This window comes from Andrographis paniculata, unplaced genomic scaffold, assembly GCF_009805555.1.
Source record: "Andrographis paniculata isolate CXL003 unplaced genomic scaffold, ASM980555v1 Contig37END, whole genome shotgun sequence".
In the NCBI taxonomy this organism is placed as follows: Eukaryota; Viridiplantae; Streptophyta; class Magnoliopsida; order Lamiales; family Acanthaceae; genus Andrographis; species Andrographis paniculata.
In genome coordinates this window covers 4,792,662-4,815,524 of record NW_026137570.1, presented here as the reverse complement: position 1 = coordinate 4,815,524, position 22,863 = coordinate 4,792,662, and positions in this window count along the sequence as shown.

Genomic DNA, 22,863 nt, shown 5'->3' with positions numbered 1-22,863 from the left:
AACAGTCTTTAGATTACTTTAAGGAATAATACATATTTAAAACAAAAAAAAAAATCATTACATACTAAAAACAAAATACAAGAAAAAAAATAGAAAGCTACCCGTCCTCGTTTCTGCTTAGATGATCCATAAACAAAGCATATCAATTGTGACATCGCCGTGTCCCGGTGTAGATGCATGAAGAGCGCTATCGTTTGGTGGAACAGGAATGAAGAGATGCTGAAAAATACGCGAAAATAAAGATCTCATTTCCAACCGCATACCGTTTATCTGGCGATGCACCTCCATCTGCAAATCGCCCATATGGCTATACATATTCATGCGTAAGTCATCAATGGCTGACTTGTCGAGCATGGTATCCTGAACCATGCGGTGCGGCTGATCACCCGATGGCACGCCCTGATCACTGAAAAGTTGATCACCCCCATCTACCGATCCATCAACCCTATCAGGCAATACATATCTATCTACTCTTCCCCTTGTCATCTTCTTAACCATACCCATCATCTATAGCGTGCAAAATCCGCAAGGCTACATAACATAAATCGGATCATCAATCTTTTCTCTAAAGCCGAAGGCCCTTTGCGAGTCGAGTAACATACGGGCCAAGAGAGATTTTCCCCAAATGGTCGTCCTCGACCTGATGTATCATTCGAGCAAGCATAAAACCAAAATTTATAAGCAGGCGCTCTACCATACTCCAAAGATAGCATAAATTAATATTTGAAACTACCCCAGTGCTCTTGCCCCGACCGGAAAGTGAGTGAGCTAGAATATAATGTATATACCGTAGTGGCAGGTACCAAAGAGTCGATGCCTTAGAACGTGCAAAATTGTAAGCTGTTTCGGTGCTAATTTGGGACCAGTACACGGCATATTGAATAGACATAAGAATAGATAAGACTTGGAAGTCATCTGATTCCACAAAATCTCGTTAATATAAACCCATTATCACTGAAAAATCGGCCAGTGATATCAAAAACATCTTTTCCAGTAAGCTAAACGTCAAAGTCTTAGGTTTTTCGTAATTATAGTTCACCGATCCATAATCAAGAGTTGACATAAACTCTAAAGTAAATTTCTATAACTCGGCTCTACAATCCCAAAAAAAAAACCCACGCCCCAACCAAAACTAAAGCCTCTACATCCTCCCTCATTCCCAAAATAGACAAAAAATTCCAATCGATATGTTTACTCTTTGAAAATGATTTACTCTTAATTCTTTCATATCATTTAGCGTGTTTAATTCACCAAAACTTAAGACATCATCTTCCGTCACCACCCTCGGAATAGTTGCGGAAGAACTTGCATCTATTCGAACTCTCTTAGCCTTACCCTTTTCCCCAGGCATTATTATTCTACATTAAAAATAAAATGCAAAATCAAAAATTTATATTACTCAAAATATCCACGCAAAGCAACCAAAAAATCAAATAATATATAACTTCAACCAAAAATCATTCTAACAAAATGTAAGCATAATCCGATACTTTAAATCGAACAAAAAATACAAAAATAAAGATTTATCAACTAAAATCAACAAAAACAATCAATAAATTAGAAGGAAATTACGAAGAAGAAAAAACCATGGATATATCCACACATTACATTATAATCAAACAAAAAAACACAATCCCAACTTCAACTTCTCCCAAATAGACGCCGTCTGTCCTCGTCCGCCGATAATATGTCATCGCCGTCACAGGAAAAGGTAAAAATGGATGAGAAAATAGAAATGAGTCTCTGTGCGTTCAACCGGAAGAAGGGTTAAAAACTTCTAATTGAATTGACCAAGGTCATATACTAATTACCATGCCCGTGTACCTGTCAAAATTTTTGAAAAATCGCATTTCACAGTCGTGTATGTAAATGGCCCACTTAAACGGCCATGTGAAACCCTAATTCTTCCTCAGACTATGTGCCTGAACACGGCCGTGTGTAACAATAACACGACCGTGTATCTCTTTGGACAACTCCAAACTGAACACGGCCGTGTTTGAAATTCAACACGGCCATGTAACTCTATGCAAATTGTTGGCGTCAATTGTCGGATTATACACAGCCGTGTGGTATGTGCACACGGCTATGTAAGTTTCTGGATTAATCTATCCCAATATGTTAACAAGAACACAACCGTGTGCGTACGATTACACGGCCGTGTAACTCTCTGTAAACTGCAGATATCAAGTGTCAAACTATACACGGCCGTGTAAATCTCTTTTTTTTTTTACTGCTGTTTCTTTTTTCTGTTGTACACTCTCATTGCATATATTTACAATACAATATTCCAAATTTCATAAAATTTCCAAAAATAAAATTCAATGAAAATCGTATCCAATATTTTCATTTCCCAATCCCATTACAACCAAAATGTCATACATACTGAGCAATCTCAAAACAAGTCCAAGCATTACAATTTATCAAAACATGATAATCTATTCTAAGAAATCTTCAAAATCAATGTGTTCTTGTTGTCTTCCATGTGACGTTCCAACATGATTCAAGTTTGCGTATTTCCTCGAGTCAAAGTTCTTTTCCTCACCTATTGCATGGAAATTCATAGATTATTCATAAAGAGTTGTATATACAAATATAATTACTGCAAAATCATACCGTTAATTTTGTTGTGGGGGCTTGTACCCTTTGCGGTTCCTCATGTTCACCCGATGGAAGCTCTTGTGCAGGAATATCACTTGTTTGAGATAATAACCCTTCAATAGTTTGAGTAATTCTCGCAGTGGAATTTGATTCATACAACTGAGCTTTTCTCTATTGACAACCCCTAAGGGTGTGTTTGTTTGGGGGTTTGGATTTTAGATTGGGATTTGAATAGTAAAAAGTTTGAATTTGAATAGGTGTATGATGTAATATAAATAGGTGTTGATGTGATATTTTGAATGTAAAATTGATTTTTAGTATAATATAAAAAATAAAAATTAGGTGTTTGATTTGATGTTTTTTGGGAGAAAAAATAGGATGAATAGTAAAAATCCAAACAAATCCCTCAAACAAACACACCCTTAAGTGTGTGACTGATAAGACCACAAAATTTACAAGTTATTCATCTTCTCTATTTCGGAAAATGATTATTATCTCCTTTTTGTCTCCTTGTATATCCCTTTTCCATATTCCCACCGGGGTCACGCCTTCTTGTTGTTTTAGGCCGGCCAGCAGGGTGTTTTATGACAGGTGAAAATGGTGGAGACAATCCAGTTTTTGGCCACAATTGTACTCCATCCATGGGGTCAATAAAATATGAATAAATCCTTTTAAAGGTCTCAACACTATATACTTCGTCAACAAAGTCCGTTGAATCTAGCTGTTGTCCGCAGATGGCACTCATTCCATGACGACAAGGAATCCCACATAATTTCTATTTTCTACATCTGCACGACTTCTTCAAAATATCAACTACAAACCTGCTTCCATCAGAACAACCCACCTCGTAGGTCCAATCATCGGCTTTAACTGGTACACATGATGAAGCTTCTCGAATATTTTTTTCCATGATCTTCACTATTTTGGTGCAAAACTGCATATTCTTCCATTTTTTAAGTACTATTTCTATTCATTTTGCAAGCTGTGACAACAAATGTCTCCTAATCCATTCTAACATAGGCAAAAAGTGGCATTTCTCCTGCATCCAATATAATACTGTTGAAAGATTCACACAAGTTGTTCAAAATCATATCACACTTCGAAAATGTGCAAAATGTGACCTCAACCATTGCAAAGGTGGTTTGTCGGCCAAGCAATCTATACATCTTCCATCTAACTCTTGGATTTCCTTCATAGCATCCTCGAAATCGGGAACAGTGGTTGCATCTGCTGCTATCCAAATAAGTCATTTGTATGCAAGTCCCTTGAACCCAACACTTTTCATATTACCGTAAGATGTCGTACACAAAATCTTTTTTTTGATCCGGAAAAAATCTTTTCCATAGCAGGCACAAGTCCTTTCTGTTTGTCTTATATGAAGGAATATGACTCATCACATTCCATATTTAGATCATCTTTCAGCAGCATGAAAAACCATTCCCATGCCTCACGTGTCTCACTCTCAAGAACAACATAAGACAAAGGAAATAATTCGTTTTTAGGATCAATTGCAATCGCAGTTAACAGGATACCTTGACATGGACCCTTCAAATGACATCCATCGACCCCAATCACAGGTCAACAACCGGACTGAAATCCAAGAATGAGCGATTTCAAACATATATAATATTTGCTAAATATTCGTCGTCCATTCATAAACTCACCTTCCAACTCCATCAAGACACGTGATTTCAGATTCGATTGCTGCAATGCTTCAGCATAATCCCATAACTTCTCATATTGCTCATCTGCATCACCATCAATTGATTTAAGTGCTCTCTTTTTTTTCCCTATATGCTTGTTGATATGATACATTGCATCTAATATCTTCGGAAACATCCACTCTAAATCCTTTCACACGTCTTGAAGGGCCTAATCGAAACAACGGTTCCTTTTTTTTCACAAGACATGAAGACTTTACATTCTTGACATTCAAGTCACACCATACAACCATGCTTTGATTGATAGGTTCTGATTTGATATGCCGATTGATCATTCACTTTCAAATTATTGATTCTCCATTACAACTTTCAACTGAGCATCAAACTTACATTCTTCTTTTGTCATTTTTGACAAATAGTAGAGTTCTCATCATCATGATAGCATGATTTTGGATGACCTCTTTAAACTCTTTTTTCGAATTAAAAATCATCCCAAGTGCAAATGATGGATTGTACTTGGTAGATGGATCGTAAACGGTTTGAGAATCCTTGAGTTCTGTATCGGACCCGACAATGCTTGTGATATCATTTTCTTGTGAATCTCCCAAAGACATCTCATCATCAGAATTTTGATGTACCACAATAGATTGATTTTGATTAATCTCATCATCATCTACCATCATATCTTGGTATAACAAATCATCCATTAAATCAGTTTTCATATCCTCCTCTTTCATCAAATAGTCGGGATCTTTGAACTCCGATTCTTCATATCTCATATATTCATGATCTAACTGTATACTTTTTCTCTTCTCAATCATTCTATTGTTTTCATCGGTCATTTTTACAAATAAAATAATTTTCTTCACCTACAAAAAATAAAAAAAAGAATATAACAAAAAAATCAATAATCATACAATATTTAAAAATTATAAATATAATGTATATACATATCATTAAAATGAACTAAAACAATTATACACATCAAATATAAGATTCAAACAAAAGATACAAAAAATATATATATTATATTTCACTAAACACACAACCTAAAAAAACCTATAAAAAATTGAAATTATAAAATATAATCAACATACCTTGATACTTGATTGTAGATAGATGGAGAAAAAGAATTTAGCCATTTCTCATCGTGAAGAAGAAGATCGTAAGAAGCAATGAAAGATTAGAAAAGAAAGGCTGGGAAGAAGAAGCATTGCAGTCATAAAACGTTGCATAACACAGTCGTATACAATACAACACGGCCGTGTGTATATACACAATGGTATAAAATTCAGTAAAACCTAACCATTGTACTATGTACCGTTAAAACACAGTCCTGTTTAATCGCGAAAATTGCCCATTTAGATAAATACGGCCGTGTTAAAGTATATACACAGCCTTGTGTTAACACAACTAGAAACATGGCCGTAAGACAATTACACGACCGTGTTCATGTAGACATACGGCCGTGTATGTACACGACCAGGGAACATGGCCGTTGGACTACTACACGGCCGTGTAGCGTGACTGGCGGATGCTGACTTGTAGGAACACGGACATGTAGAATAATACACGGCCGTATTCATTCCAGGCCATCCGCCACGTCAGTTTCGTTAAGTCCATGTCAGTATTTTTCATCGGTTGGTTGACGGTGAGACAAAAAATGATGAGTTTTGGTTATATTGAGACAAAATTTGATGAGTTTTAGTTATATTGAGACAAAAAATGATGAGTTCTGGTTATATTGAGACCCAAATTAATGAATTTTTTTTATATTATGACAAAAAATGATGAATTTTTATTATATTATATTGATCGTTGTTCTACCGTTGCTTTGTTTTTTCTTACTTGTAGGGGTTGTTTTCGGTCTAGGTTGAGGGTCTGGGCCGATTTGGTTGTGTATGTCGTGTTGTATATGTGTTTGTGTCGATTTGGAGTTCTTGGGTGATATTGGGGGCTGAGCTTAAAAACGAAACCCTAGTTCAAACTTTGTTTTGTATTTTCGTTGATTTTTCTTTCACAAAATCAAGTTTATTCCACGTTTATTTCATTACAATAACAAATAGAAAACATAAAGAAGACACAGATTTACGTGGTTCACCAATAACATGTTGGCTACATCCACGGGCAGAAACGGAGAACAAATTTTATTAAGGATGACTAGGTTACAAATTACAAATTTTATATCCTTAAGTCTATTTAACTAAACTAAGAGAATACTCAGACGGTCTCAGCCCAATACCAACTTCAAAGCTCCCGTGAAGACTCAGCGAATTACAAACTAGATTCAAGGCATATCGACAGAATTTTTAAGGATATAAAGGATTTTGCTGCCAAAGATAGAAATAGAACGAGAGCGAAGAACGGCCAGGAACAAAGCAAAAGGATGAAGATGAGGAAAGTAGCTTTATTATAACCAATAAGGTATTTTTGTAACTTCATCTCATGTTATTTATAATTTTGTAATACTATTATCAGTTTAAGTTTGATTTTATTTTTTTTAAAAAAAAAGTAGTATCTTGACCTCATATTTTACTAGGGACAATATTTTTATTGAGAAGTGTTAGTATTCACATAAAACAAATTCAAGGATGGGCAATGGCACAATAATGGGTTGTATCCTAACTTAAAAATGATCTTTAATTTGGTAGTTGAAAAGGAAATTTAGGGTAAATAATTAGTTGCAGTAGTTTTCGTAGGCAATGCAAATAATGATGATGAGCAATCGAGAACAAACCAATATTGCTAAATTTATAAAATCTATCCAAGTAGATGTAAACTGCTAGATTAATACACGTGTTGTTGGATGCATTCATATCGATACACACACATCTCTTTCACTCTTCCCCCTCTCTTTATTTATTTACTCACTTTTTCTTTTCTTTTTTTCGGTAATTTTGTCTCATTACTAATTTTGGCTAAGTCAAATATTCAATATTTAATTATTATTCTCAATTAAAAATATATTTACAATAACTGTCACTACTTCTATTACATTATATCATCATTTTATTTAATTACTAACTAAATTTTCAAAAATATCATTTAACACTTTTTTATTTTTCTTACTTTTTCAATATATTTATTTTTCTTTATTTACACGCCAACTTCAAATGTGCTAATTTTTTCAGAAGGGAGTTTTTTTTTTAATATTTTTACTTAAAATTTTAATAAGTTTAGTTATAATATTTTTTTAAAAAAAAACATTATGTATAGTAGTATTAATTATATCTATATATAAAAAAACTGAATAAATAATTCTAAATTGATTTAGTTTTAAATAATTGAATTTAATTTTAACATAAAGGAAGAATGTTGAATATAAGTCTTATTCGATTAAAATAATTCATTCTTTAATTAACGTCCATTTATTTAATATATATTTTTATTATTTTTATTGTCCAAGCAATATTCATTTTGTTTAGTAAGTATTAAACCTAGCTACTTATTACAAATACTACCATATTTACTTATTTATATGAATACTCTCATAGTAATATTACACATCATAAAGATAAAATAATTTCTACGTACAAAACAATCACCGATTATAATTAAAATAAAATATTTTATTAAATTTGTTCAAAGATTAATGAATACTTATAAAATAGATGAAGTGAGTATGATTTAATTATAGCAACTCTATGTATGATTATTATATATTCTTCTTTCACACTCCAAAGTACACTTTTAGGATTTTATAATATATTAAAAAATAATATTATTTTATTAGTTAGTGAAAATATGTATAAAATTTTGACATTTTTATCGTTTGATATTATGTATAAATTAATTATATTTAAAAATATATTTGTAATTTAGGTAAAAATTAGTGATATCTTAGTATTCGTATATTACTAAAATAGTTAGATTATTTCAGATATTTAAATCCAATAGCAAATCACGTGAGGGTGGTTCAGTGCACCGTCATGGAATTTCATTATTATGTAAAATAGCAAATAGAATGATTCGTCTCGGTGGCCGGGTACCATTAAATATATTTTAAATTTTATTTTAAAATATTTAGTTGTATTATTTATGTGTGTAGGATTTATTTTTTTGAATTTATATTATTAGTTATTGAATTATAAAAGTTTTATTATAATATTTATTTTATTTTATTTTTATTTTTTGTAAGAAAATTAATGTATTTTTATTGAAAATTATGAATTTTTTTTTTTTTCCATTAGAAAAAGTGTAATATATTAAAGAACAAAACATTTGTCTATGTATTTTTCTTAAGTTATTTTTGAAGTAATTAATTTTTCACTATACTTGTTTAATTTTAAGTAAAATTATTCTAAATGTGTTTGTAATCGAGAGATCTAATATTTAAGGGCAAATTAGGAATAAGAAAATAAAATTTAAAAAAATAAATTATTCTGAAATCCTGAAATATATAATATTTTAGAAATTAACTTTCAGGTCCAACAAACTCTTTAAATCATTATTTTACCATACATTTGAATTAACTACTTCACGGGTATTAGAAATATTTTAGTTATTTAATTTTATAATATTCGATTTTTTTCATTAGGCTACATTGTTATAATTTTGAGTTTATATTATATATAGGTCCATATTATTATTATTATTATTATTATTAATGCTATTTTAAGTCGTCTATAATTTATTTCTCACATCATCAAATAGTTTATCGAATATTAAAATTGAATTGAAATTTGTTATTGATTTTAATTTCCGTTTAAATTATATATTGATTTCATATTTTACTAGAAACAATAGGGAATTATATATTTTTTTAAAAGTGTGAGTGTTGATTTAATACAAAACAAACTCAAGAATCACAGATAGTAAAAAAATAGGTCACTTAAAAGTGGTCTTTAATTTGATAGTTGAAAATGAAATTTAGGATAAATAGTTAGTTGTAGTACTTTTCGTTGGCAATTAGATAATTTTGGCAAAGTCAAATATTTAACATTTAATTATTACAGTCAATTTAACACATTTACCATAATTGTCACTACTTTGTTACATTATGTCTTCATTCTATTTAATTACTAACTAAATGTTCAAAAATAGCATTTAACACTTTTTTATTTTCTTACTTTTTCAATATATTTATTTTTCTTTATCTCCACGCCAACCCCAAATGTGCTAATTTTTTCGGTAGGGAGTAATTTTAAATATTTTTACTTGAAAATTTTAATAAGTTTAGATATAATATATTTTTTTTTAAAAAAAATTATGTAAAGTAGTATTAATTATATATATAAATAATAAAAAAAATGAATAAATAATTTTAAACTGATTTAGTTTTAAATAATTGAATTTGATTTTAACATTTGATTTAATCAGATAAATATATTTAAATTAATATAATTTTTTTATAATTCACTTGATTTATATAAATTTTATTATATCTATTTTTATTTGTATGCTATGTGTATTTTGATTTCAATAAATAATTACATTCACGTGTATGAAGAATAAAATAATCAATTTTATTAAATACTTTTATTTTTTAATTTATATGATATATGAACAAAATATTAAAATTATTCTATTTTTATTTTCCTCTCCTACTTAACTAAACATAAAATTACTATTTCTTTTACCTCTCCTCCCTTCACCTATGTGAACCAAATACACTCTCGCAATCTTAACATTTCCACTTCTCCCTTATGCTCTCCTCTCCTCCCCTCATTCTGAGCCAAACATAACATACAGGAATAATGTTGAATATAATTCTTATTCGATCAAAATAATTCATTCTTTAATTAGCGTCCACTTTAGTAAATATGCATTTTATAATTTTTTATTGTTCAAGAAATATTCATTTTTTTTAGCAAGTATAAACTCTAGCTACATATTACAAATACTTCCGTATTTACTTGTTTATATTAATTCCCTAATAATAATATTACACACCATAAAGATAAAATAATTTCTACATACAAAACAATCACCGGTTATAATTAAAATAAAATATTTTATTAAATCTGTTCAAAGAGTAATGTATACTTATAAAATAGACGAAGTGAGTATGATTTGATTATAGCAACTGTATATATGATTATTGTATACTCCTTTCACACTCCAAAGTACATTTTTAATATTTTATAATATATTAAAAATAATATTATTTTATTAGTTAATGAAAATATGTATAAAATTTTGAGATTTTTGTCGTTTAATGTTATGTATGAATTAATTATATATATAAAAGTATAGTTGTAATTTAGGTAAAAGTTAACGATATTTTAGTATTCGTATATGACTATTTTTACTAAAATAGTTAGATTATTACGGATATTTAAATCTAATAGCAAATCACGTAAGGATGATTCAGTGCACCGTTATAGAATTTATCATTATGTAAAATGGCAAATAGGCTCATTCGTCTCGGTGGCCGGGTACCATTAAATATATTTTAAGTTTTATTTTAAAAATTTAGTTGTATTCTTTATGTGTGTAGATTTTTTTTTTTTTTTTGAATTTATATTATTAGTTATTGAATTATAAAAGTTCTATTATAATATTTGTTTTTATTTTTTTATTTATTTATTTTTATTTTTATTTTTTTAAAAAAATTAATGTATTTTTATTAAAAATATAAGTTTTTTTTTTACTCATTAGAAATAGAGTAAAATATTAAACAACAAATCATTCGTCTATGTATTTTTCTTAAGCTAATTTTTAATTAATTAATTTTTCACTATATTTATTTAATTTGAAGTAAATTTATTCTAAATGTGTTTGTAATCGAGAGATAGTGTTTAAGGGTAAATTAGGAAAAGAAAAGTTGTTCTGAAATCCTGAGGTATATAATATTTTAAAAATTAACTTTTATGGACTAACGAGCTCTTTTAAAACACTATTTTACCATACACTTAAATTACCTATTTCACGGGCGTTGGAAATATTTTAGTTATTTAATTTTATATTTGATTTTATTCATTAGGCTAGATTGCTATAATTTGAGTTTATCTTATATATAGGTCCACATTATTATTATTACTATTAATGCTATTTTAAGTCGTCTACAATTTATTTTTCACAACAGATCAACTAAATGATGAGGACGTCCAATCTTAAATATTCAAATGCCCGTGAAACCCATCACTCGAAGCCGAGCTCGCTAGTTTCAAGAATACGTCACTGCATTGACTGGACGATTTTTCATGAAAAATTAATTTAAAGACGATACTTGGAGACCATTAGCCCTCACCTGACCCTCCTTCAATGGGACCCGCAAAAATCCCAATTGAACGATCAATAGAATCGCTAATCATGGAAGATTATCAAAAGAATCATCATTTATGGAGGCTTCTAAAAGTTACCTTAATATATATTTCCTTTTATTATAAGTTTCCATATAGTATAATTTTATATCTACAACTTTCCTAATTATTTATTTCCTTATAGTTAGACTTACATTTTGGTTTGTTTTCTTTATTATTTATTGTCTTTTATTTTCCTCAATGACCTATATATAAGGTCTTTGCCTATCATTGTAATGAGAACTTTTTACACCTTGAATCAAATTTCAATTTTATGATATTCTAGTGTTATGGAGTAATTTCCTTGCATTTAGAGTCTCAAATTGGGTCTTTGGAGTGATTCCATCAGTTCGTGGCTTTCAATCATTTGCAGTGGGATTTAGCCTATTGCTTGTGTTTTAATCTATGGATTGATTTCAGGTCCGAGACTTATTCTCGTGATTGGTTATCATCTATACTAATTCACATTCTCTGCACTATCTTTTCTTCTTCTTTTTGTTTTCTTTTATACATATTCTTAATCCATTTGTTTTATTGATTGTGGGTAAAAAAATTACATTGGTTATAATTATACACGGTTGGGCCATGTCACTAAAAGCTAGCACTCATTATCAAATAGGTTATCGAATATTAAAATTGAATTGAAATTTGTTATTGATTTTAATTTTCGTTTAAATAGTATCTTGATTTCATATTTTACTAGACATAATAGCGAATTATATATATTTTTGAAAAGTGTGAGTGTTGATTTCATACAAAACAAACTCAAGAATGACCAATGGAAAAAATATAGGTCATATAGTAACTTAAAAGTGGTCTTTAATTTGGTAGTTGAAAAGGAAATTTATAATAAATAATTAGTTGTAGTAGTTTTTGTAGGCAATTCAGATAATTATGTTGAGCAATCAATGAATCAAGAAGAAACTAATATTGTCAGATTTATAAAATCTATCTTGGTGATACCCTTGGAGTTGGGTCGTTCCTTATCCAACTCCCATGTGTGGATGACCCGGTATTAGGCTATCCGAAGTTGAATAGAGGTTAAATGAATTGAATAGATCACTCAGTTCAACAATGTGCACATTTCTTTTCGTAAGTTCTACTGAAAAAACTCTAGAGTTAAACGTGTTTGCCCGTTGGAAGAACTCGTGTTGACTTGTGAGGGCCATCCTATGATTCCGAGAGGTGTCAAATTTGGTATCAAAACCAACCTGCGACAGCCCACAATTGTTGATCGGACTGTTGACGAGCCTAGCAGTTGAGGATCATTGGGGTGAAATAGGGATGTTGCATTCTAAAGTGAGGGAGGATATGATACCCCCGGAGTTGGGCCATTGTTTGGCCAACTCTCGTGTGTGAATGAGCCGGTATTAGGCCATTCGAAGTTGAATAGAGGTTAAATGGATTGAATAGACTACTCATGTCAACAATGTGCACATTTCTTTTCGAAAGCCCTATTGAAAGAACTCTAGAGTTAAGCGTATGAGAGTAAGGACATAAGCGCGCTGGTAGGACTCATGTTGACTTGTGGGGCCAATCTATGATTTCGACATGCTTGGTTTGCGGGCCGGGGTGTCACATATCTAAACTAGTGAAATTTTTGTAAACTAGTTAGCTCAATACACATGTTTGATGCATTTATATCCCACACTCGGCTGCTCTTAGGGTGCTGATGTTGTACAACATCACCGTGTTGATTTATCTATAGTTGTAGGTTCGTAATTAATAGTAGATCTAACGGATATTAATAAACGAGGTTAAAATTGTAATTTTAAGTTTAAAAGTTTTTTGTAATAATTTTAAATTAAGTAATTTAATTTAGTTAGGAATTGACTATTACTTTAATTAAAAAAGTTTTACTTAATTTAGTTAGGAATTGACTATTACTTTAATTAAAAAAGTTACCATAATTAATAAAATCTCAATAATTATGGATTGAAATCTTATCCAAATTTTTATATATTACATTATGCTAGCAACTATATATATATTGCTTTACTTAATTGAAGTATATGATTTATGTCTATACAATATATACTATATAATAAAATATTTTTTTTATATATATAAACATTGTAAGCACTTTCCATATAATAAAAATATGTTTTTTTTTTTAAAAAAAAGGGATAAATTTGTTCATGGAAAAACATGGGGTAGGACTAAAAGAAGGATGAGATAGAGTGAATTTATTTATTGATTATTGTTGATGCCGATTTTCAACAATAAAAAGTAAAATGCGAAAATAGAAATTATCTTCGAATTTGATAAAATAAATGCCTGAGATTAAGAATCTCTAAACACCATACGATACATAAATAAAATAGTAAACTAAATACTACATACTGAAAAAGTAAATGGTGATCCCCAAAAGCAATTCACTTGAATTTGATGTCGATTGAAGATGTTTTTGCCAGTTGCGAACCAGATCCTTAAATAATCTCTAAAGAAACGTTTTGAACCGTCATCTGGTCGGTTATAGCAACCGCTATCAACCGCCCATCAATTCCTCCTCCATTGACACATGTTTTAACTGTTTCACCAATTCCTCCTCCATTGACACGTATCTTAACCATCTCGCCAACCGCTCTTGCCAATTACAGGACTTAACTGGCTCGAACGACCGCCTCTGAACACCTTACCTCCTTAAATGGGCGGCTGGCCCATCTGACTACTCAAGCCGCCCATCGTACTTTAGACAGACTGCAGGCCGACCGACTGAACCTACCGCATAACCCAACGATTGACCAACCGACCAATCCAGATACTAACTGGTCGCTAGACCAAACGACTCATTGGTCGCCCCATCAAGCGACCATCATCCGGTCCCTTTAATCGGCCGAACAACCATTCATCCAGAAGATTCATTGGTCGCCCAATCAAGCGACCACCATCCAGTCCCTTCAAACGGCTGAACAACCGTTCGTCCAAACGATTCATTGGTCGCCCCATCAAGCGATCTTGTCCGACCTCCGTGTCTGCCCTCTCATCTTTCTTCGTCCGACCTTATCTTGTCCGATCTCTGTGTCTGCCATCTCTTCTTTTTTTGCCTGACCTTATCTTGTCCGATCTCCGTGTCTGCCATCTCATCTTTCTTCGCCCGACCTTATCTTGTCCGACCTCCGTGTCTACCCTCTCATCTTTCTTCGCCCGACCTTATCTTGTCCGACCTCCGTGTCAGTCGTCATATTTCTTCGTCCGACTTCCTTTTGCCCGACTTTTGGGCCGTTTGGCTTATGTTCAGACCCATCGAGAATCCCACTGCCAATTAACAGACTCATTGAACTATACACCAGTCCACAGCCCTAGGTCTATTCTCGAAAACCCTGCACATTGGTTTTTTTTTTTTACTCAACAAGATGCCTCCTCCCGCCCGACTCCTAATCGTCACTTCTCATGACGTTTAGGAGTTTGCAGGCCATCATCTGAGGCCACGTCAGCCTCAGATCCGACCTACATCACCCGAGGCTACGTCCGCCTCTGATCCGACCTCCATTTATCGCGGACTGGCGGTGGTCTGCGCGGTGGTCGATCTCGTACTATTTCCTTTAACTTCACTTTGAATGAGCCATCCTTTTTATCCCACTTTTCAGCTACCTTTGTTTCGCAGGTTTTAAACATGTCATCCTGATTGAGCTCCCTATCTTTTGGTTTGTGCTCTCTCCGTTTGTTGTCTCTTTCATCATCAACCTTTTGTGGGCTTTGTGAGAAACGCACATAAATCACCGTTGCAGTACTTACTTTTGGGAAAATTTGCTGCTCCACTCCCATCGTCACGTGTTTGAATCTTCCAGCTTTGATCGCCCTCTGGATTTCCTTTCAGAAGTGCGTACACTGGTTTGTGTAATGCGTAAAAAAGTTATGCCACTTTGATGTGACCATCATGACGGAATTGGACCATAAGTCCCGAGGACCATAAGGCCAGGAGCACTTTACAAGGCATTGGACCTCCCCTAAATTACTATGCCTAATTGAAGGGATTCCGTGAATCAATATCCCCTAAATAAAGAAATTTCACAGATCAAGGGATTACTAATAATCATGAGATTGCCATGAATTATGGGTCAATAATACTAAATAAGGTTGATTATAATAAATATCCCCTATATGATTTTATTTCCTTTAAGAGTGTACTTTCTTGTTTTAATTTTACATGGTTCCTCTATAAAAGGTCCCATAATTATCATTGTAAGGATAATACACTCAACCATGATATTTCTTATAAAATTTCTTTTCTTTCAAGAGTGATTCTTGCTTGCTTGATTATTCGAGATTGTGCGATGCAATCCTCGGTAATCTTTCAAAATCGAGTTGTTTTCGAGTGATTCGAGACAGTTCGTCGCCTCTCAATCGGTGCTGGACCGCTTGTTGCGTCAACTCCATTCCTTGATTGGTTTAGAGATTTCGTGTTGCGTGCTGCCTAGTTCTCACGTGGTGCTAATCCGACCAACCATGTGGATCGAGAATCCAGATTATCCTTCTTTATTCCTTGTTGGTTTAGAGATTTTGTGTTGCGTGTTGCTTAGTTCTCACGTGGTGCCTATCAGATCAATCTCGTGAATTAAGAGACCAAAATATCCTTCTATCTATATCCTCTTCATCTCTCTTTCTTCCTCTAAATTCCGCACCTTTTTATTTACTTTATTTCTTGTGGTTTGCGAGTTTCCGAATCCTTCGGTTGCGTTCGCATCATACTTGCAGTATGGCCTTCCCTTTATCTCATCCTTTGTTTCCAACCGTTGCCCCTTTGGTATGTGAATTTGTCCATCCGCCAGTAGAATATCGAAGACTTCATCTGCTTTGGATGCATCAAACGTCGGTTATTCCCGCTCTTCTGCCCATGGAAGGGGCTTCAATTTGGAACATACATAGGGCTTGTTTTTTATAATTTCAGCCACCATTTCTTCAGTACCTTCCCCTTCTTTGTCGTCTGGTGCATACATACGGAAGTTGTGATCTTTTTCTCTAAAAAAGGATTCTAACCTCCCCACCTTGAATGCTAAACTGGCCAGATTTTGAACGTCGTGGGCCGTTAAAGCCTCCCGCAGTCGTGTATGCATATTCCTGACCACCAGGTTGGTCATCTCGCTCTCCTCAATGACTGTCGGGCAACGTCCCTTCATCTGACGTATCCGCTCTATAAACTGATAGGCGGTCTCCTCCGGCATTTGCCTGATCTCCAGAAGGTCTGTGAGTGAGACTGTCGGAAGAGGATTAAAGAACCTTGCATGAAAGGCTGCTTCTAAGCCCTCTCAAGTTTGAAATTGCCCTGGCGGAACACTGGCAAACCAAGAAAAAACTGTTCTGGTGAGCGATAATCCGAACAACTGCAATTTGTGAAACGGATTATTGCCCACTTCCCCCAATTGAGCCGTGAAGCGTCCCACATGCTCAATGGTTGAGGCTCTATCTTCTCCTGAAAAAGAATGAAAATCGGGTGGTCTGTAATTCCTCGGAAGATGGTGCTCATTGATGATTCTTTCTGAAAATGGCCTCTGATATGCCGGCCTATTCACTGTTTGAGGATTGATTCCGAAATGCACCCGCAGAACTTGAGAGATGTCTTCCGGATCCACTCTAGGTGGAATAGGATCGAACACCAGAATGAAATTATGAACCTGACCGCCTAATGTTTCTTCTCTGGAGAAAGCTGGCTTAACTGGGATGGGATTATGAACCTGACCGCCTAATCTTTCTTCTCTGGAGAAGGCAGGTTCAGCTCTGACACCCAATGGAACGTTATTTGGGTATGTTAGAGGAGTCTTTTCCCTATCAACCCTAGTAGTGGCACTTGGAAGAGTGTTGTCTACATATGAAGGCCCCGCAAAATTTGCTTGTAATTTGGATGGTGACAATCCTGGCGGTGATTGGGTGGGTTGCAAAATAACCCTTGATAAAGTCTGATTTAGCATATTTTGCATAAGGTTTTGTTGCTCACGCAACATGTTTTGCATAGCCAGAGTATGCTGATTGTTCAATTGTTGAACATAAGACACCCAATCAGCAGGTTCTTGTGGTGCTTCTCATGCATTCGGCATAGCAGGTGGTGAAATTGTTTCCCCCACCGGTGTTGAAGAGACTTAGGTTGTGAGCCTACCATATGGATCCTTCTGATGATTTGGCCGGATCTCAGTCGTATAAAATTCTCGCTAGATGTAGGATCATCAATCTTGCCTTTCTCCCACTATGGTCGCCAAATTGTTGATGCCGATTTTCAACAATAAAAAAGTAAAATCCGAAAATAAAAATTATCTTCGAATTTGATAAAATAAATGCCTGAGATTAAGAATCTCTAGACACCGTACGATACATAAATAAAATAGTAAACTAAATACTACAAACTAAAAAAGTAAATGGTGATCCCCAAAAGCAATTCACTTGAATTTGATGTCGATTGAAGATGTTTTTGCCAGTTGCGAACCAGATCCTTAAATAATCCCTAAAGAAACGTTTTGAACGGTCGTCTGGTCGGTTACAGCAACCGCTATCAACCGCCCACCAATTCTTCCTCCATTGACACATGTTTTAACTGTTTCACCAATTCCTCCTCCATTAACACGTGTCTTAACCGTCTCGCCAACCGCTCTTGCCAATTACAGGACTTAACTGGCTCAACCGACCGCCTCTAAACACCTTACCTCCTTAAATGGGCGGCTGGCCCATCTGACTACTCAAGCCGCCCAACATACTTTAGACAGACTGCAGACCGACTGACTGAACCTACTGCATAACCCAACGATTGACCAACCGACCAATCAGATACTAACTGGTCACTAGACCAAACAACTCATTGGTCGTCCCATCAAGCGACCACCATCTGGTCCCTTTAATCGGCCGAACAACCATTCGTCAAGACGATTCATTGGTCGCCCAATCAAGCGACCACCATCCAGTCCCTTCAAACGGCTGAACAACCGTTCGTCCAAACGATTCATTGGTTGCCCCATCAAGCGATCTTGTCCGACCTCCGTGTCTGTCCTCTCATCTTTCTTCATCCGACCTTATCTTGTTCGATCTCCGTGTCTGCCATCTCATCTTTTTTTGTCCGACCTTATCTTGTCCAATCTCTGTGTCTGTCATCTCATCTTTCTTCGCCCGACCTTATCTTGTTCGACCTCCATGTCTGCCCTCTCATCTTTCTTCGCGCGACCTTATCTTGTCCGACCTCCGTGTCGGCCGTCATCTTTTTTCGTCCGACTTCCTTTTGCCCGACGTTTGGGCCGTTTGGCTTATGTTCAGACCCATCGAGAATCCCACTGTCAATTAACAGACACATTGAACTATACATCCGTCCACAGCCCTAGGTCTATTCTCGAAAACCCTACACATTGATTTTTTTTTTTACTCAACAATTATTATTATAATTATTTTAATTTGCCAAAATAATTTTTTGCAGTGAGATTATTGTGAAACAAGTTTTGTAAAAAACAGATTTTTTTTTTTAAAAAATATATTTTGAAGTAAACTTACATTATGACGTATATAGATGTATGATATACTATTAGATTTTTATTATGCTTTCGTATGGTTTTTTTTTTATTGGGTATTATCCACAATTTATAATGCTTTTCATATTTTACTCATATGCTATTTATAATTTATATATATGATTTATCAAATAAAAATAAATGCTGTAACAAATTAAATTTTATGATCAAATGAATATCAATCAAAGAGGTTGATATTGTAAATTTGAATAGAAAAATATATAATAATAATTAAGTAGCGATTTTTAAAAAAAAATAATAAAAATAACTATGAACATTATCATAATTAAAAAAATTATATTAATTATAATTTTAATCCTTATTTAAATCTTGATCATATGATATTGTGTCATCTACAGTATATACATACCTGTAACTCCTTTTTTATGTGCTTTCATTCTATACCGTATATATGTTACATGTTATCTATAATGTTGATTTTTATATATACATTATTTATGACAATTTTTTAAAAAATTGAAACATCTTCATATTAATTTTAATTTAAGCAATAAATTCAATTATGGTAATAAATAAATATTATGTTAATTGCAAATATTACTATAACTAAGAAAATCGCATTAATTATGAGAACGAGGGTGTAGTCTAATGACAAGCCCGCAACCCTCTATTTAAAATTTTATCCAAGTTTTGATCTTATTACATTGTGTTATCAACAATATATGAACATGCTATCCAAAATTTAATAATATGATTTTCATTTTATATTGTATATGCTGTACAAATTATTCAATAGTATTAAATTTTATAAAATTATACATGGTAATTTTGTTTAAAAAACCCTAATTACTTACTGTTAGGTACAATATCTCATAAAAAAATATATATATATATCGCACTCCCGTTTTCCTGCCCGCACCCATGTCACATCCCCTCCACCAAATGCCGAAACTATGTTTCCTGTGGCTCTTCCGCCGTTGTTGGCCTTCCATCAATATCATTGTTGCTACTGCCGCGGTGATCGCTAATAAAAAATCAATCGAACATTTCATCTTTCTTCCCATTCAGTGGCGACATCGACCCAAGTTCGAAATCAACTTCGCCCAACTTGTCGGTGTGATTCCAGTGTCAGACAATCATTTTATTTACGATTCTCTTTCAGTTGAGTAAATTTATTTATTGTCGGTATGTCTAAATCAAAATAATTTTTCATCGCAGAGGATAAATTGAATGTTGGTATGTTGAGGCTCAATCCTCCTACTATTCACATGGAATGGTATTCTTAACAATGATAAATGCTTTCAACATCATTGATAAATGCTATTTGTAATCGGAAAATATGCTATCGCATGTCAACATTTTTTTTTGTCGAAATTCGCATATATTTTACATATATGTCTTAATGCACTATGTAATCCAGTAGTATATAAAATACATTTGTTATCAATTGATGTAAATAGTAGTTATCTATACAAGAAGATATTTTATGCATTTCAAATTCGAAACTAAATCCAATAATAAAAAGAATTGAGCGCTAGCCATATCAATTATTAGCATGTTTTTTATATTAGCAATATATGATGTCAACCATATAAAAATATGTTATTAAAAATAATAAAATATGTTGTGGAGTATATTTTAAATAACCACCCGCAAAATGTATTTATAAGGTTATCCGTGTTTGGTGACGATGCAAAAGCATTGTGGTTGTATGTGATAGAAGAATTGAGATGCGCGTCTCCTAAAATATTGTTTGTCTCCTTCACATGGCAAATAATCGACCAATTTGAGGGTTTAGAAAAATTTCTGAAAAACAAACGGTAAACGTAAAAAAAAAAATATAGTTAAAAAACATGTCTATTTCTTTCCATATTCAAAATTGATTGTTATTCATTATATAAATCATATTAATTAAGAAGGATACATAATTACATTTACATGTTCCTATAATTACTACCATATATACAATTACATTTTAATCCCTATAATTACTACCATATATACAATTACATTTTAATCCCTACTTAAATCTCAACCCTTATATTTCTCTTCTCATCTGCTACATAGATTGTTTCAGTACAGTGTTGATTGAATTGCCCATTCTCAAATAGGTCTCTTTTACTCTTCCATCTATCTTCATTTATTGTCTTCTAAATATAATGACTAGAAAAGCAATGTACATTTATTATGCGACAGATGTAGTGTATATTTTAAAATATTTTTACTTAAAATTTTTAATAAGTTTAGTTATAATATTTTTTTAAAAAAAAATAAAACTTATATAAAGTAGCATATATTATATCTACAATTAAATAAATTGAATAAACAATTCTAAATTAATTTACTTTTAGATAATTGGATTTAATTTTAATAATTGATTTAATCAAATAAATATATTTAAATTAACATAAATTATTAGAATTAATTTTTATAATTGACTTGGTTTATATAAATTTTGTTATATCTATCTTGATTTGTTTGTTATCTATATTTTTATTTCAATAAATACTTACGGTTACATGTATGATGAATAAATTAATCAAATTTTGTTAGATTTTTTTATTTTTATTTATATAATATATGAGCAAAATAGTAAAATTTTTATATTTTTCTTTTCTTTTCCTACCTAATCAAACACAATATTACTATTTTTCATGACCTCTCCTCATTGCCGTATAAACTAAAATGAATACATTATTACAATTTTAATATTCCATTTCCTCTCTTCTTCTCTCCCCCCCCCTCCCATCATTTGAACCAAACATAATTCATTTCTCTTTTAATAAATATAAACTCTAACTACATATTACGAATACTCCGACATTTATACTTATTTGCATTAATAGTCTCATAATGATATTACACATCATCAAGATAAAATAATTTTTACATACAAAATAATCACCAACTATAACTAAAATATAATATTTATTAAATCTCATTAATAGAGTAAATGTTTACTTATAAAATGAAAGAAGTACGATTTAATTATAGTAACTCTATATATGATTATTATAACTCTTTGTACCTCACTTTAAAGTACACTTGGGTTTTATAATATATTAAAAAATAATATTATTTTATTAATTAATGAAAGTATATAAGAGATTTTGATAATTTTTTCCTCCTAAATGTATCGTATAGTAATTTTTTTGTACGTATATTCTTATTTATTTTTTTGTACATATGTTCTTATTTTTTATGTTTTTTTTTCTTTTAAAAAAGTTTATGTTAGATAACATTTTATAAATTTTATAAATATAAATAAAATAATAAAATAACAATATGTCCTATCAATAATTATTTTTTTCTTTTTTCTTGCTTTATTATCAATTTTTTATTTTTTATATTTGTGTTTTGAAAAAATAAATAGACAGTAAGTATTACTTCTTTTGTTCCATGAATGATGATCCATTTTCTTTTATTTATTCGTCCCATAAAGATGACTCATTTATATTTTTAGTAGACTTATTCATTTTAAATATATTTAATAAATACAAGTCAATTTAATTAAATTACTAACCTCTCGATTCAGTCAAAACCCCTTCTAATTTTCTATCTCCTCAATAAATAAATATTTTTATCTATTTAATTTTTTTATAAAATTAATTTTAAGTTAATTATAAATAATCTTTTTATTTATTTGTATTATACTCCATTTGTTATCCAAATCTATTCTCACTTTTTTTTTTTTTTTTTTTTGTCATCTAAATTTATTCTCGTTTCCTTTTTTAATAAAAACAAATATCATTTATTCTACTTTTTCTTTACCCAAAAAATTTAAAATTTATATTTTTACTTATTTTTTGTAAAATTCGTGTGCCCGATCAAATGAGTACATAATTGGATAACAGAGAGAGTATAAAAATTTATTCTCTAAAAAATGATATACATATTAGATATATCATTGAAATA